Source organism: Podarcis bocagei (assembly GCF_964188305.1).
Source record: "Podarcis bocagei genome assembly, chromosome: 15".
NCBI lineage: Eukaryota > Metazoa > Chordata > Lepidosauria > Squamata > Lacertidae > Podarcis > Podarcis bocagei.
This window is the reverse complement of record NC_138141.1, coordinates 37,494,632-37,508,927: the sequence shown is the minus strand read 5'-3', so window position 1 is coordinate 37,508,927 and position 14,296 is coordinate 37,494,632. Positions and strand designations below refer to the sequence as shown.

At 47.5% G+C, this 14,296-nt stretch overlaps 1 protein-coding gene across 2 annotated transcripts in view; it reads left to right on the top strand.

Moving 5' to 3' along the window:
• The window catches only part of RAP1GAP2 (RAP1 GTPase activating protein 2), a 201,174-nt gene that overhangs the window by 15,202 nt on the left and 171,676 nt on the right, over positions 1-14,296 (top strand). Inside the window, exon 1 of one of the 2 annotated variants that reach the window (XM_081172976.1) lies at positions 227-506. The exons of the other annotated variant lie outside the window; for it this stretch is intronic. The gene's annotated coding sequence lies outside the window, so the exon portion shown is untranslated. Of the gene's footprint in view, positions 1-226; positions 507-14,296 lie in introns of those variants that run through there. 2 annotated transcript variants of the gene reach the window in all.

Genomic DNA, 14,296 nt, shown 5'->3' with positions numbered 1-14,296 from the left:
TGGCCGGGGGTTTGAACCAAAGTCTCCTTGGTGCACATCTAACAATAGTGGCAGCATCACTGCACTGGTCGAAGGGCAGAATGGAAGATGGATTCCTCCCAAAGCCCTGTGGGGTCTCCCCCTCTGTTTTTCTTTGTTTCTCCCCCATGTATAGTAGCCTGAATGCTGCTGAACCAATTCTTTTGTGTTTCTTGCAAGAAGCGTGGAAGGTTTGTGAGATATGCGGTGGCTCATGAAAACACCGAACGCCCCCTTGTGGCTGGGAATGCTGCTGGTTTCTTGCCAAGAGACCGTAGAGCATTAAAACAGCAGGTTAGCAAATGCAGACACATCATCTACTCCAAATCAACAATGCCATAGAAGCTTCTCCTTTGCGAGGGAACACTGAGCGGCTGGCTCCATAACTGCATGCCCTCCTTCCTTGTCTTTGAAATAAATAAACCTTGCCTTGATGTTGACTGTGAGCATCAACGTTGCATAAAGTGAAGCAGCAAGGCAATTTTAAGGTAAGGATCCGATTCTTGTCTCGGCTGAGCCATAATCTGAACGTAAAACAATGCTCATATAACATGTGCCAGAGCATGATGCGTCAAGAGAATTTGCACTCCGGAACGGCAGAGATGCTCTTATGCACAAAGTCTGTCTGTTTGTGCTTCTGTATATTTTGCATCAATGGGGACCGGGTGCCTTTCAAGCTCCTCAAGCAATAACCATTTCAACATGTTTGCTTTTTCTACTATTACTACCGCAGAACCGTAGAGGCATGTGTAGCCTTAGGAAAGGAGCTTTACAGGAGGCTGTGTTGTCTGCTGATGCTACAGGGTTGGGGGTACGGAAAATCGTTTTGAGGAGGCTGAACAATCCTCGGGTGTCTGGGGCAATTGCGAGGGTCCGAGGAGGTGGCGGCAACTTGGGACAGGGGTTCCTGTTTGAATATGTCAAAGACGAAATGGGGCACGCTCCAGATTGTCTAGGCAGGCAAGCCTTAATTTGCTAACTTGTCGGAAGGAGAAAATGCAGGATCAATATTGTGCTAAGAGAGGGAGATCCCCTTCCCATATCTTTCACGAAAGCTTTGCTCCTGCAACTCTGGATGTCTTGCTTGCTTGGGGGGGGGGAATGCATTCATCTATAGGTCACACCGTGTTGTGTGAGTGAGGCTCCCTGTTTATAAACTAGACCAATGCAGCAGCAAGAGAACGATTTGGCAGAATGTTTTTGACCTCCACTGTTAAATGACCAGAGTGAGATTACTGCTAGCAAGAGTGGCAATCGTCTCCCCCCCTTTTTTTACCCTTTTCCAATAACTGCATTGCAAAAGGTTGAAATTGTTTAGCCCCATATGGAAGCTGAAAGAGCAACACAAGGGTGCAACAGGGTATATGGTTTGTAAAGTGGTCTGGTCTGTGTCGAGGGGCAGAAAATTGCAAATATTGTTATCGTCCCTCCAAGAACCACAAGGGCTAGGTGCCTTCTATACAGAGGCTTCCTGGCATTCAGATGGTTAAAAACGGTTGTCTACAACAACCTGCTGTGTGGTGGTGCTCACTGGGACTGGTGGGGTGGAAGTCAGGAAGACCAGCAGAAAGTGGAGCCAGAACCAGCAAGAGGCAGAACTAACTCCTTCTAATTTTGTCCTCCTCCTCCTCCTCCTTGCTGAGATCTGCAAGGGCAATGCTGATATGAAGAAGCTGACAACCAGAGCCACCTCCTGGTCTGGTGGCAAGTAAGAAGGGAGATGGGCTTGAGGAACTGAGATGGAGGTTGGTGGGGCAGTGACCCACCTGATGATCCAGCCTCCACTGCTGCTGGGTATGATATGAAGTCTTCCTTTGGACTGACCTGTTGTGGAGGGATGTCTGTTTTCACTGCGCCACTCTGCAACCCACATCTAGGTGGGGTGGCGGTGGACCTGGGAAGCTGTCCTATGCCAGGTCAGAGAGCTCAGTTGGTAGAGCATGAGGGTCGTGGGTTCAAGCCCCATGTTGGGCAAAAGATCCCTGCATTGCAGGGGGTTGGACTAGATGACTCTTCCAATTCTATGATTCTACGGTTATGTTTTTTTCATCTAGCTCAGTATACTCCAGGGACTTGGGGAGAGACAGACAGACAGACACGTGCGCGCGCGCACACACACACACACACACACACACACACACACACACACACAGGACTTTCCCATCACGCGCTGTCTTTAAACTGAACGTGCTAGGGAATGAAGCTGGGACCCGTCTTTACACTGTCTCACTCTGTAAAACCAGCGAAGAGATTCAGTACAGTGGTTCCATTAAGATTAGTGGCAGTCGGTGCCCATTGAGACTGGTGGGACGGGAGCCAAACAGTTGGTGGCACCAGAGCCAATTCCAGTTTCTCCCCCATTGTCCTCCTGGATGAGCTCTACAAGGGCAGCATTGAGCCTTTGGAAGCTGGACTGGTTGTAAGTAAGAAGGCAGGCATCTGGCATCTGGCTGAGGGCAGAGTGAGGTTGGTGGGGCAGTGCCTCATTCACCCTCATGGCCCAGCCTTCATTGGGGCTTCTGTACATGAGCCTGTACCCTCCCTCCATGTGGTATTAACTGCATGGCAAATGACGCTCATGGGCAGGGCTACTGTCTGCTTGACTTCTGGTTTCTGTGAACCAAGAACGCAGAACCTGGAGCCCTCCCAAGGTGGCTGACCTCTTATTCCCATTAGGCATAGCTAGCTTGGCCAACGGCCACGAATGGTGGGAGATGGACTCCAAGAAGGCCACAGGTTTCCCCATACTTTGCTTCCTCCCTCTATTCTCTATGGAAAGATTATAGGTTCAACTCGGTGCCGGTCCATCCATTAGACAAAACGAAGCAAAGGCCTCAGATGACAGGAGATGGAGGTGACGGACAAGCACTCCCGTGGGGCCTGCTTTCTTGTTTTGCCTGAGCACCGCGACTCTTCTTTCCCACCTTGATTTTCTGGGATGCTGTCCAGCGGAGGTGGTCAGCAGCTACCCGGCCGCTCCTGTGAGCTGTGGCTGCTGTCCGCAGTGCAGGATGCATGGGTTGCTGTGGCAGCAAGGGATGTGGCTGGCTGGTGTTGAAGGCATCTCTAAAGGCTGTGGGGGCGGCTGCTCGTATCAACACTGCCATGGCAGTCAGTAGGAAAGGGTGGGCTTTTGCTCTCCCTGCTCACTACCTTGCAAAGATGAGGGAAGAAGAGCAATGGCTCGCCCTGGGGAGGGGAGAGGTTCGATGGCTCGCTTTGGGTGCATCTCGCACTAGCCCTGGCTTGGTTTATGTAGTACATTTCATTTACACCTCCATCTTTTCCTCCAAGGAGCTCAAGGTGGTAGACCTGGTTTCGCTCTCCCCATTTTACCTGCAAGGTAGATCAGGCTCAGAGTCAACAACAGGTCCAAGTTTAGCCAGGGAGCTTCATGTCTGAGTGATGATTCAAACCCAGATCACAACCCAACACTTTAACTGTTATATCTTTGCCACCAACACTTTTGAGCCCAATGGACTTCAAAGGTGCTTGATGAACCACCCGCTCACCTCCCCATTGCTCTGCTCTTTCTTTTTCTTTAAAATCTTATTTGCTGGCACTCACCCACCTGAGACACTGCTAGAGGGAATGAGCCCCCCCCCTTGCCAACCCCCCCCCCCGCAGAGAAGACCTGCTGCTCAGCAATAGAGCATTTGTTCAGTCCTCATTATCTCTTGGTAGGACTCTCAGCTGCTTGAAACCCTGGAGAGCTGCTGCCAGTCAGTGCAGACAATACTGCGCTGGGTGGGCTAATGGTCTGACTCATCCTAAGGCAGATTCTTTTTTTTAAAAAATCTGATTATTTACTGGAAGTTTTCAACATAGAATACAATAAAAAACAAACTAAATAAAAATAGAGAAGGGGGGAAGGAAGGAAGGAAAGAAAGAAAGAAAGAAAGAAAGAAAGAAAGAAAGAAAGAAAGAAAGAAAACAATGAGAGGAAATAGGAGGGTAAAGAAAGAGAGAGAGAAAAAATAAAATACAGAGCCCTCTATCAAGGACAGATCTTAACCCTTATTTCACCCAAAAGGGAGTGGAGCTTCCCAGTTCTCAGCTGGGAGCTTCCATTTCTTCTTCCAGCCTCCCACCTGGGAGTTCTTCCCTTCCCTGCTTCCCATGCAGGGTTCCTCTTTGGTCACCCATCACCTTCTTGAGAGTATCCTCCTCAACCCAACATAGGTAAAGGTAAAGGGACCCCTGACCATTAGGTTCAGTCGTGGACGACTCTGGGGTTGCGGTGCTCATCTCGCTTTATTGGCCGAGGGAGCCGGCGTACAGCTTCTGGGTCATGTGGCCAGCATGACTAAGCCACTTCTGGCAAACCAGAGCAGCGCACGGAAACGCCGTTTACCTTCCCAATGGAGCTGTACCTATTTATCTACTTGCACTTTGACATGCTTTCAAACTGCTAGGTTGGCAGGAGCAGGGATCGAGCAACGGGAGCTCACCCCATTGCGGGGATTCCAACCGCCGACCTTCTGATCGGCAAGTCCTAGGCTCTGCGGTTTAACCCACAGCACCATCTGCGTCCCGCAACCCAACATAGAGGACATCAAAAAACCAAATGCAACTTAAACAACCTCCCCCCCAAAAAAAAACAGCAACAAAACAGAAAGCAACAAAAGCTAAATGTCATTAAAATAATTTCAGATAGCATAAAATAGAAAGAGAAAAAGAGAGATAAAGGAAAGAAGTAGAGAGGACTTCTCATTCTCCATCTGCCCATTTTTCAGATTGTTCAAAATACAGTGGTACCTCAGGTTAAGTACTTAATTCGTTCCGGAGGTCCATACTTAAGCTGAAACTGTTCTTAACCTGAAGCAGCACTTTAGCTAATGGGGCCCCCCGCTGCGCCGCTGGAGCATTCTTTCTGTTCTCATCCTGAAGCAAAGTTCTTAACCTGAAGCACTATTTCTGGGTTAGCGGAGTCTGTATGTATGTAACCCAAGGTACCATTGTATCCAAAACATTCGCTCCAGGGCAATGTCCAGCTGTTCCTCAATCTGTGGGCATTGTTTCTTCAATCTTCAATCCCAGTCGAGCCTAAGGCAGATTCCTATATGGCACCTAAACATCTGGCCTGTCTCCTAAACACGTCATTCTTTCAAACATCTGTTGACTATCTAGGCACCTTCATCTATGCATTGACAGATGTGGAGCTATGCCACACTAACTGGGAAATGGATGGAATGTCCTTAGCACTGGGGTGAAATGATGCCTATATCTTCACTGCCAGAGGCAGGGTACCTCTGAATACTGGTTGTGGGCAGTGTCACAGGTGCGTTAGGGCCCTGCTTCTGGACTTCCCTTGGGCAGCTAGTAGGCCAGGAGACTGAATTGGTAGCAGAGGGCATGATGTTGGGATGGGGCCGGTCCATGACAGCCGGTACCTATTGAGACTGGTTGGATGGAAGCCCACCAGGAGGTGGAACGGGAGACAATGAGAGGTGAAGAAGGCAAGTCTAGCTCCAGCAGGTCTCTCCTTATGTTCTTACAGATATATGGCTGAGCTAAGCTGAGAATATTTGTGTGAAACTCTGGTTGCACCTTTTCCAACTGCAGAGGAAAAGGAAAAACCTGAAGACTGCACATTTGTGGCTGACCCAAGACATTTTGGCACCTGAGGTGAATTACAAAATGGCGTCCTCCCTTGCCGAAGGGGTGAATGAAGATCTACGTTGGGAACAAGGGGGAAATAAAGATCTACAAGAAGGGGAATCAAATTAACTTTAAAGGATGGATGAAGTGGAAATCAAAGACAGAGTGAGGAGGGTCCCACTCCTGGGCAAGTGGAGACCCCGGGAGACCCAGAGGGCAGCCATTCTGCCGCCTGAGGCAGTTGCCTCACCTTGACTCATGAATGGGCCAGCCCCAGTGCCAGATTTATGTATAAGCTAAACAAGCTATAGCTTAGGGCCCCACTCTCTTGCCCATCCCCCCAAATTTAAAGGAAATAAAACCTGGATGTACATTTCCAAAATATAAGATAAAAAGCAAATAAAATAAAACCTACATACAGCAACAGTGTTTTGTGTTGTGTAGGCTCCTATTTGTTATGTGCAAATGGCTATAGATACCTACTAGGTCCATAAATTACCATATCGCATATATTCAACGCAAAAAACAGCGACAATTCGTTGTTGATAAAGGACAGCTGGACATATAAAGGGCCCCATTACCTTCAGAAGCTTAGGGCAGGCATAGGCAAACTTGGACCTCCAGACGTTTTGGGACTACAACTCCCATCACCCCTAGCTAACAGGACCAGTGGTCAGGGATGATGGGAATTGTAGTCCAAAAATAACTGGAGGGTCGAGTCTGCCTATGCCTGGCTTAGGGCCTCATCAAACCTAAATCTGGCCCTGATGTGTGGTACGTGTTTTTCTTTATTTTGCATGATGTTAGAACTTGATGAAGGCAGGATGCTTGAGGAATTTAATTCGTGCCACACAATCGCAGGGAGAACTGGCCCAATCCACATTTCCCACCTTATTGTATGGGTCAGAAAGGACATGCTCCTTGCCACACAAAAACACCCCAAGGTGTGGGTGGAGCAGGGCTGGTGGGGTGTGACCTGGACCAGATAGAGAAGCCTAGGTAAAGGTAAAGGGACCCCTGACCATTAGGTCCAGTCGTGACCGACTCTGGGGTTGTGGCGCTCATCTTGCTTTATTGGCCGAGGGAGCCGGCGTACAGCTTCCGGGTCATGTGGCCAGCATGACTAAGCCACTTCTGGCAAATCAGAGCAGCGCACGGAAACGCCGTTTACCTTCCCGCCAGAGTGGTACCTATTTATCTACTTGTACTTTGACGTGCTTTCGAACTGCTAGGTTGGCAGGAGCAGGGACCGAGCGACGGGAGCTCACCCCATCGCGGGGATTCGAACTGCCGACCTTCTGATCAGCAAGTCCAAGGCTCTGTGGTTTAACCCACAGCGCCACCCGCGTCCCATAGAGAAGCCTAGTCAGCTGCATTAGGCCCATGGGCGGAGGGTCCCTACCTCTGTTCTACACTGACTGGCAGCAGCGCTCCAGAGTTTCAGGCAGGAAGTCTTTCTCAGGCACACCTAGGGATGCTGCTGGGGATTGAAGCTGCAACCTTACAAAAGAGTAAATGGGCAATTCTGCTGCTGCACTGAGTAACCAAGCCCCTTCCCAGAAGGATTTCTCCACTGGCACGCAGCAGCCGTTTCTGATAATGGTATTTTTGAATTATTGCGACCTCTCTATTGAGCAACATTGATTCTTAATTGCATTGCTTGTTTTTGCTTTCTCGATGCACCACTGTGTTGATTATATTGGCGGAAATGTGCTTGTGTTTTTTTTAATGCCTTGTTATTGTTGTGAGTGGCTTGGAAGTAGGCTTCGGGGAGAAATCCACTTCCATCTGCATTTAAAGGGAAACTTGTCTGAATCCACAATGTTGTAAACTGAAACATCACCATTCTTTGAATTGACAACTCTGTGAATTCTGCAATGTGGTTCTTCAGACAACTATTGTGTTCAATGATGCATAGACTCAAGGCTTATTGTCCCAGCCAGAACTCGCCAGAACTCAGTTCCGCCTCCTCTCAGGTGGGCATTGCCATTATAAGAGAACAAGGGGGGCGTTCATGGTGAGTTCTGGCACCTCTTTTTCTCGAAAAATGGCACTGTGTATACTAGGGTAAAGTGTGCCCAGGAATGCGAACGTTAGTGCAAAGAATGTATGGAAATGCATTACTTTATGCCTTGCAGAAATGTGGACATTAGGCAAAATTGATAATAATAATAATAATAATAATTTTTTATTTATACCCTGCCCTCCCCAGCCAAGACTGGTCTCAGGGTGGCTAAAATGTGTATAGTAGAAGGAATTCACATGAGAATGCTGATGAATTTTCACAAGGACTTCTTTTTTAAAAAAGCAAAATTCACAAAGTGACATAGAAATGTGGAGAACTGAATTTAAAGATCGGAAAATGAGAAATGGAGAGAAACTGGAATGGATATAATTTACACCTGTAATGGGAATTGGGGGGTTGATCGTGCGTAAGTTGCCGCCACTCTCGGTGAGGTTGCCTGGATAAACCTTTCCCTGGCTGGACAGTCCTGATTCCGCGTCTGTCTCAGTCACTGGCAGAATCCGTCAGTGGGCGTTTCCTGAACTTCCTCCAACATAAAAGTTCCTTGACGGATAGTCTCCCCCTAGCCTCCCTGCGCGGGAGTCTTCTGCGCAGGGTGGGTGTGGGCAGTGGAGGACCAATGCTCCCCCCGCTGGTCTCTGGCGAAGAGTCCTGGAGCCATCCCTCCGAAACCCGCCTCTGCCCGCCTTTCTCCCTGGTGTAACGCTGATTTCCTTCCCCGGTCACTGAGTCCCCTCTTTTCCTGCTGGGACCTTCTCCGGCATCACTTGGGAGCCCTTCCACCACTCCTGACTGCGATGGCAGTTCCCTGACAACACCTAAGAACATAAGACGAGCCAGCCGGATCGTGCCAATGGCCTGTCCAGTCCATCACCCTGCTCTCGCAGGGGTCAACAAGATCCCTCCATGGGAAGTAGGATCTGAGCCCAAGAGTCCTCTGCCCTCCTTGGGTTTCCAGCAAATGGCATTCAGAAGCACGACTGCCTCCATCTGTGGAAGCAGAGCTTAGACATTATGACTTGTAGCCACTGATACCCTCATCCCCTGTGAGTCTGCCCAATTCTATTTAGTTTAACTGTGCACTGCATGAAGAATTACTTTCTTTGCCCTGAATCTTCAGCTTCATTAGGTGCCCTTCAGTTCCAGCGTTATGAGAAAGGAAGAAAAACTTTCCTCGATTCACTTTCTCCTTGTCATGTATCATTTTACCATGCTACCTCTTTTCTCTAAACTAAAAATGTCCAAATACTGCATTTTTTCCTCACAAGGGAGCCACTCCATCCCCTTGATGATGGGTAGGCAAAGTAAGGCCCGGGGGCCGGATCCGGCCCAATTGCCTTCTCAATCCGGCCCACGGACGGTCTGGGAATCAGCGTGTTTTTACATGAGTAGAATGTGTGCTTTTATTTAAAATGCATCCCTGGGCTATTTGTGGGGCATAGGAATTCGTTCATTCCCCCCCCCCCAATATAGTCTGGCCCCCCACAAAGTCTGAGGGACAGTGGACCGGCCCCCTGCTGAAAAAGTTTGCTGACCCCTGCCCTTTTGGCTGCCCCTTTTTGAACCTTTCCCAAGTCTGCAATATCCTTTTTCAAGTGAGGTGACCCTAACTGTACACAATACTCCCAGCAACAGTAGTTTTGTATAATGGCGTTGTGATACTGACGGTTTTGCTTTCAATTCCCTCTGTGGAACTCAGTGCTGCTGTTGGAAAAGGGTACTCCAAACTACGTAACCATGGTGACTGGAGGTTGGAACGAGTCTTATTCAGAACATCCATACAATAATGTCTGTGGGAGCTGTTAACGTTCTGCATTGTGTTTTCCTTTGAGCAGGTGTTTGATCTCGATTCCTGGGGAATATATTCCCATAGTATAACAGTTTTGCAGGTCTCTTTCTCTCTCTATCCCCCCCCACTCAAAACTATTTTTGTTAACTGTTCTTAGATAGCTTTCCACAACGAGATTTCAAAATGCTTGGGTGAGGGATAGTTGAATCGACCAGTTTTGGTTTCTCATTCTTTTCCATCTCAAGTTCAGTTCTTCACAATTCCATATTGGCGGAATAATAATAATAATAATAATAATAATAATAATAATAATAATAATAATAATAATTTATTATTTGTACCCAGCCCATCTGGCTGGGTTTCCCCAGCACTCTGGGCGGCTTCCAACAAAGACCAAAAATACACTAAAATGCCACACATTAAAAACTTCCCTGAAGAGGGGTTGATGGCTAAACTACTCTTGGAATCATGACACTGCAAGGGGAATAGAGGCTCTCTTGATGCCTCTCAGCACCCCTAACTAACTACAGCTCCCAGAATTCTTTGGGAGAATCCATCACTGTTTGAAGTGGTATCCTAGTTCCTTAAATGCAAGCAGCGGATATGGCTGAAGGTTGCTTCCCTAAACTGGGAGTGGGCAACCTCAGGTTGGCATGGGGCCAATCTGCCTCTTTCCCCACAGCCCACTGGATGGGGAAAGTTAGGATGAGCCAAGTGAGTGGAATAATAATAATAATAATAATAATAATAATAATAATAATAATAATATCTTTATTGCCATTGCCCCCTTAGGGGACAACGAAATTACTTGACTGCTCCATAAAAACACTAATTAAACAATACAGTATAATACAGCAAGGGAGATTAGATGACTTTCAAAGTCCGGGCTTCCCATTCAGGGCCGAGATCGCTCTGGAGAAGAAGCTGTTCTTAAGACGGCTTGTTTTTGTCATCATCGTCTGGTATCTCCGTCCCGACGGCAAGAGCTCGAAGAGACAGTGACCAGGATGTGATGGATCTTTTACTATGTCCAGTGCCTTCCTATGGCACCTTGTGGCATAAATCTGCTCTAAGGTGGGGAGTGGGCAGCCAACAATGCTCTCTGCTGCCTTAACAACCCTGCACAACCCCATCCTGTCCTGGGTAGTACAGCTTCCGTACCACACACATAAGCCATAAGTGAGCACGCTCTCAATGGCACAGTGATAGAAGGCAAGCAGCAGTTTCTGCGGAAGATGGTTTTTCCTTAGTATTCTCAAAAAGTACAGTCTCTGCTGCACCTTCTTCACAAGCCCCCTTGTGAAAGAGAGAAACGAATGCCCCCCCATTTGACAGGAGGCCCATCAACCATCATCATGTGGTCCCTGATAGATTTGCCTTGATGGAATAAAGGTAAAGGGACCCCTGACCATTAGGTCCAGTTGTGGCCAACTCTGGGGTTGCGGCGCTCATCTCGCTTTATTGGCTGAGGGAGCCGGCGTATAGCTTCCGGGTCATGTGGCCAGCGTGACTAAGCCGCTTCTGGCGAACCAGAGCAGCTAAAGGTAAAGGTAAAGGGACCCCTGACCATTAGGTCCAGTCGTGGCCGACTCTGGGGTTGTGGTGCTCATCTCGCTTTACTGGCCAAGGGAGCCGGCGTACAGCTTCCGGGTCATGTGGCCAGCATGACTAAGCTGTTTCTGGCGAACCAGAGCAGCGCACGGAAACGCCGTTTACCTTCCCGTTGGAGCTGTACCTATTTATCTACTTGCACTTTGACGTGCTTTCGAACTGCTAGGTTGGCAGGAGCAGGGACCGAGCAACGGGAGCTCACCCCACTGCGGGGATTCAAACCGCCGACCTTCTGATCGGCAAGTCCTAGGTTCTGTGGTTTAACCCACAGCGCCACCCGTGTCCCTACCAGAGCAGCTACAACCCCTTAAAAACACATGTTTATGTCCACCCCTCTCCCCTAAATGTTAGGTTCTAATATATTAGAATCGATGTGCTTTCATGGTTTCTGGACAGCGACCCATTTGTCCATCCTTTATATACCCAAATTACATTTCTCAACGCCCTTGCTGCTGCATTCCTCGCTTGCCTGATCCAGTCCCAAACAGATGGAGGAGCGTTTTTGGAGCTGCTTCTCTTCCCTGTTGGCAGCCAACAGGATTTATATTGGTTTGTTTTTGTAGGGATTTTATATAGTGGCAGGGAAAAAAACAAAAACCCACAACCCCAGAGATACCTCTCTCATGTTGTGTGTGGGTGCATGCGTGCACAAGCGTGCTGATTTGCGTGTTTCGAAAGGGGTGCGACTGCCAGAGTTTCCAGTCCTCCAGGACAAATCCATATCTGGAAATGCTACACAGAAGTGAGCCTCTCGCTGCTTTTAATGATTCTGGAGTAAATCCAGGGCAACACTGGTCTTGTCTGTGTGCTGCTCAAAACAAACAAACCATCCTATTTGGATATACAGATAGATTTGATCTCAAGGTCACCTGGCTTCTGAAAATGGCTCCTTTCTTTGCTTCCTTATTGGGACTCAGCCCAAGTCCGCAAGATCTTGTTTGTGGGACTAAGAGATGCAGTCGGGGCCACCTTGCAAACAGGCTCTTCAGTTGTGTAACACGACCATTGTTTCTTTCCCCCCTTAAAATATAGGCTGGCCATTGAGTTATGATTAATGGCCTTGATATCCAGCGACTGCTGCAGTGCTCCCTGGAATTTCTCTCACAAGTGGAGTGGGTGGGAGCACAACTTTGGGACTACTCTGGAGCAGGAGTGATGATGTCATCGACTGGAACACCAGGGGAATTGACGGGCTGTTCTTGCTCTGGACAGCGAGTGAAGCAAGAATGAGGCTTTTGAGTTGCACTATTATTTTGCAACAGAGGCTGGGCACGACTTCCCTTTTCTTCCACGGGCTTCTTATTTCAGGCTAGCAGTTTAAATAGCAACGCTTGTTTGCAAGCTTGTCTTTGCAACGTAAAGCCTTTCAGCAGGCTGCAGATCTATTATTAAAGGTCATTGTGCTTTACAAGTTAAACCACCATATCACTGGTTTTGGACAGAGATGGATGAGCTTGTCTCCACTTGGCTCAGATTGAAAACCCTTGGAAAGCTTGGTTTATTTTCCAAATCACAGCACTGGACTAGGAGGAAAGCCTCCTAACTCGGTAGTGTGATGGGAAGGGGAAACCCTTCCAAAATCAGGCACTTCTTCTTAACCCTTCCAAAACCCCACTTCTCTCTCTCCCATAGTACTATTGGTCCAAAGTCTGCAGAGAGGAAGACTGTGTATGCACCAGAGAACTCTGGGGACCTGCAGTTTAGCCTTATAACTCTATAACTCCCAGCACTCTTTACAATCTGCAGCCCCAGGATTCTTTGAGGGAAGCCACCTGCTTCCAATTGTGCTTTAAATTATGGTGCTTACCCACAGCCCATGCTTCTGTGATCATTTTTGTTACGTAAGATACCAGTAGCCCAGAACTAGATGCTGTACTCTCCCAGAGAGCAACATTTCAGAATCCGTGGGCTGGGCTTTCATCTAAATAATGCATCTTTCCCTACCGCCTCCTTTTTTTTTTTTTTTTAACAAGATGACATTTTAGACATCGAAAATAATCACTGTGGCTTGCTTTTCTGCTTCTGGAGAGTAGCCAAACTGGCTTTGAGTCTAGAAGTAACACGAAATCTGGGGGGTAGGAGAAGACAGCAGGCGAGGCTCGCTTACAGACTTTGGTCCGCATTCCCTGCGGAGGCTGGTCGATAACGCTAAAAGCACATGCGTTGCATTTTTATCTAATGCCATTGTCTGTGTTGCAACCTCCCGGCCCTTCATATCTCTGCGCACCATCATCATAAATAGATGAACTGCCCCACTGCTGCGTGAAGTATTAATGGCGCAATCAATCTTTCATGGCGCAAGGTTGCAAAGGAGAGAATTATTTCGTCCTTCCTAGACATAATTTCAGAACCTTGTTGACTTTCTCCCCCCCGGTTTCCCAATTAGTATGAAGAAAATAATAATAATAATAATAATAATAATAATAATAATAATAATAGTAATAATTTATTTATACCCCGCCCTTCCTGGTTCAAAAACCGGGCTCAGGGCAGCTAACAACAAATTTAAAACACTTTAAAACACTTACTACTTAATTATAAAAGCAGCATAAAATACAGTATAAAAACATGAACAACAATAAAATACAAAAATCAAAATTCAATTAGATAATCGCCAGGGCTAACTGGCTGAATAGACTAAATTGTAAAGATTTTCCTGGTTAGCTGCCTTTCAATTCTCCTGAATTGTGGCCCAACTTGGGTGGCATTAAAAGAAGACTGGGCAAATTCATGGAAGAAAATGGCAATATGGCTAAGCTCTGCCTCCTTGGTCGGAGGCAATAACACTTCTGAATATTGAAAATAAAAAAAATTCCTTCCAGTAGCACCTTAAAGACCAACTAAGTTAGTTCTTGGTATGAGCTTTCGTGTGCATGCACACTTCTTCAGATACACTGAAACAGAAGTTGCCAGATCCTTCTATATAGTTAGAAGGTGGGGAGGGGTGTTACTCAGAAGGGTGGTGGGAATGGGAGATAGGCAGATAGCTGAGATGAGCCTGTTCTGAATATTGGTTACTGGAAACTGCAGGTGGGGAGAGTTGTGTTGTGCCTCAGGTACCATTTTTGGGCTTCCTTTTGGGGCATCTGATTGGCCACTGCGAGAACAGGATGCTGGATGAGATGGGCCACTGGCGTGATCCAGCAGGCTCTTCTTGTGGTAATGTTGTGGATTGTAGGAGAGGTTATATCGATTATATCGAGAGCCAGTGTGGTGTAGTGGTTAAGAATGGTAGACTCGTAATCTGGTGA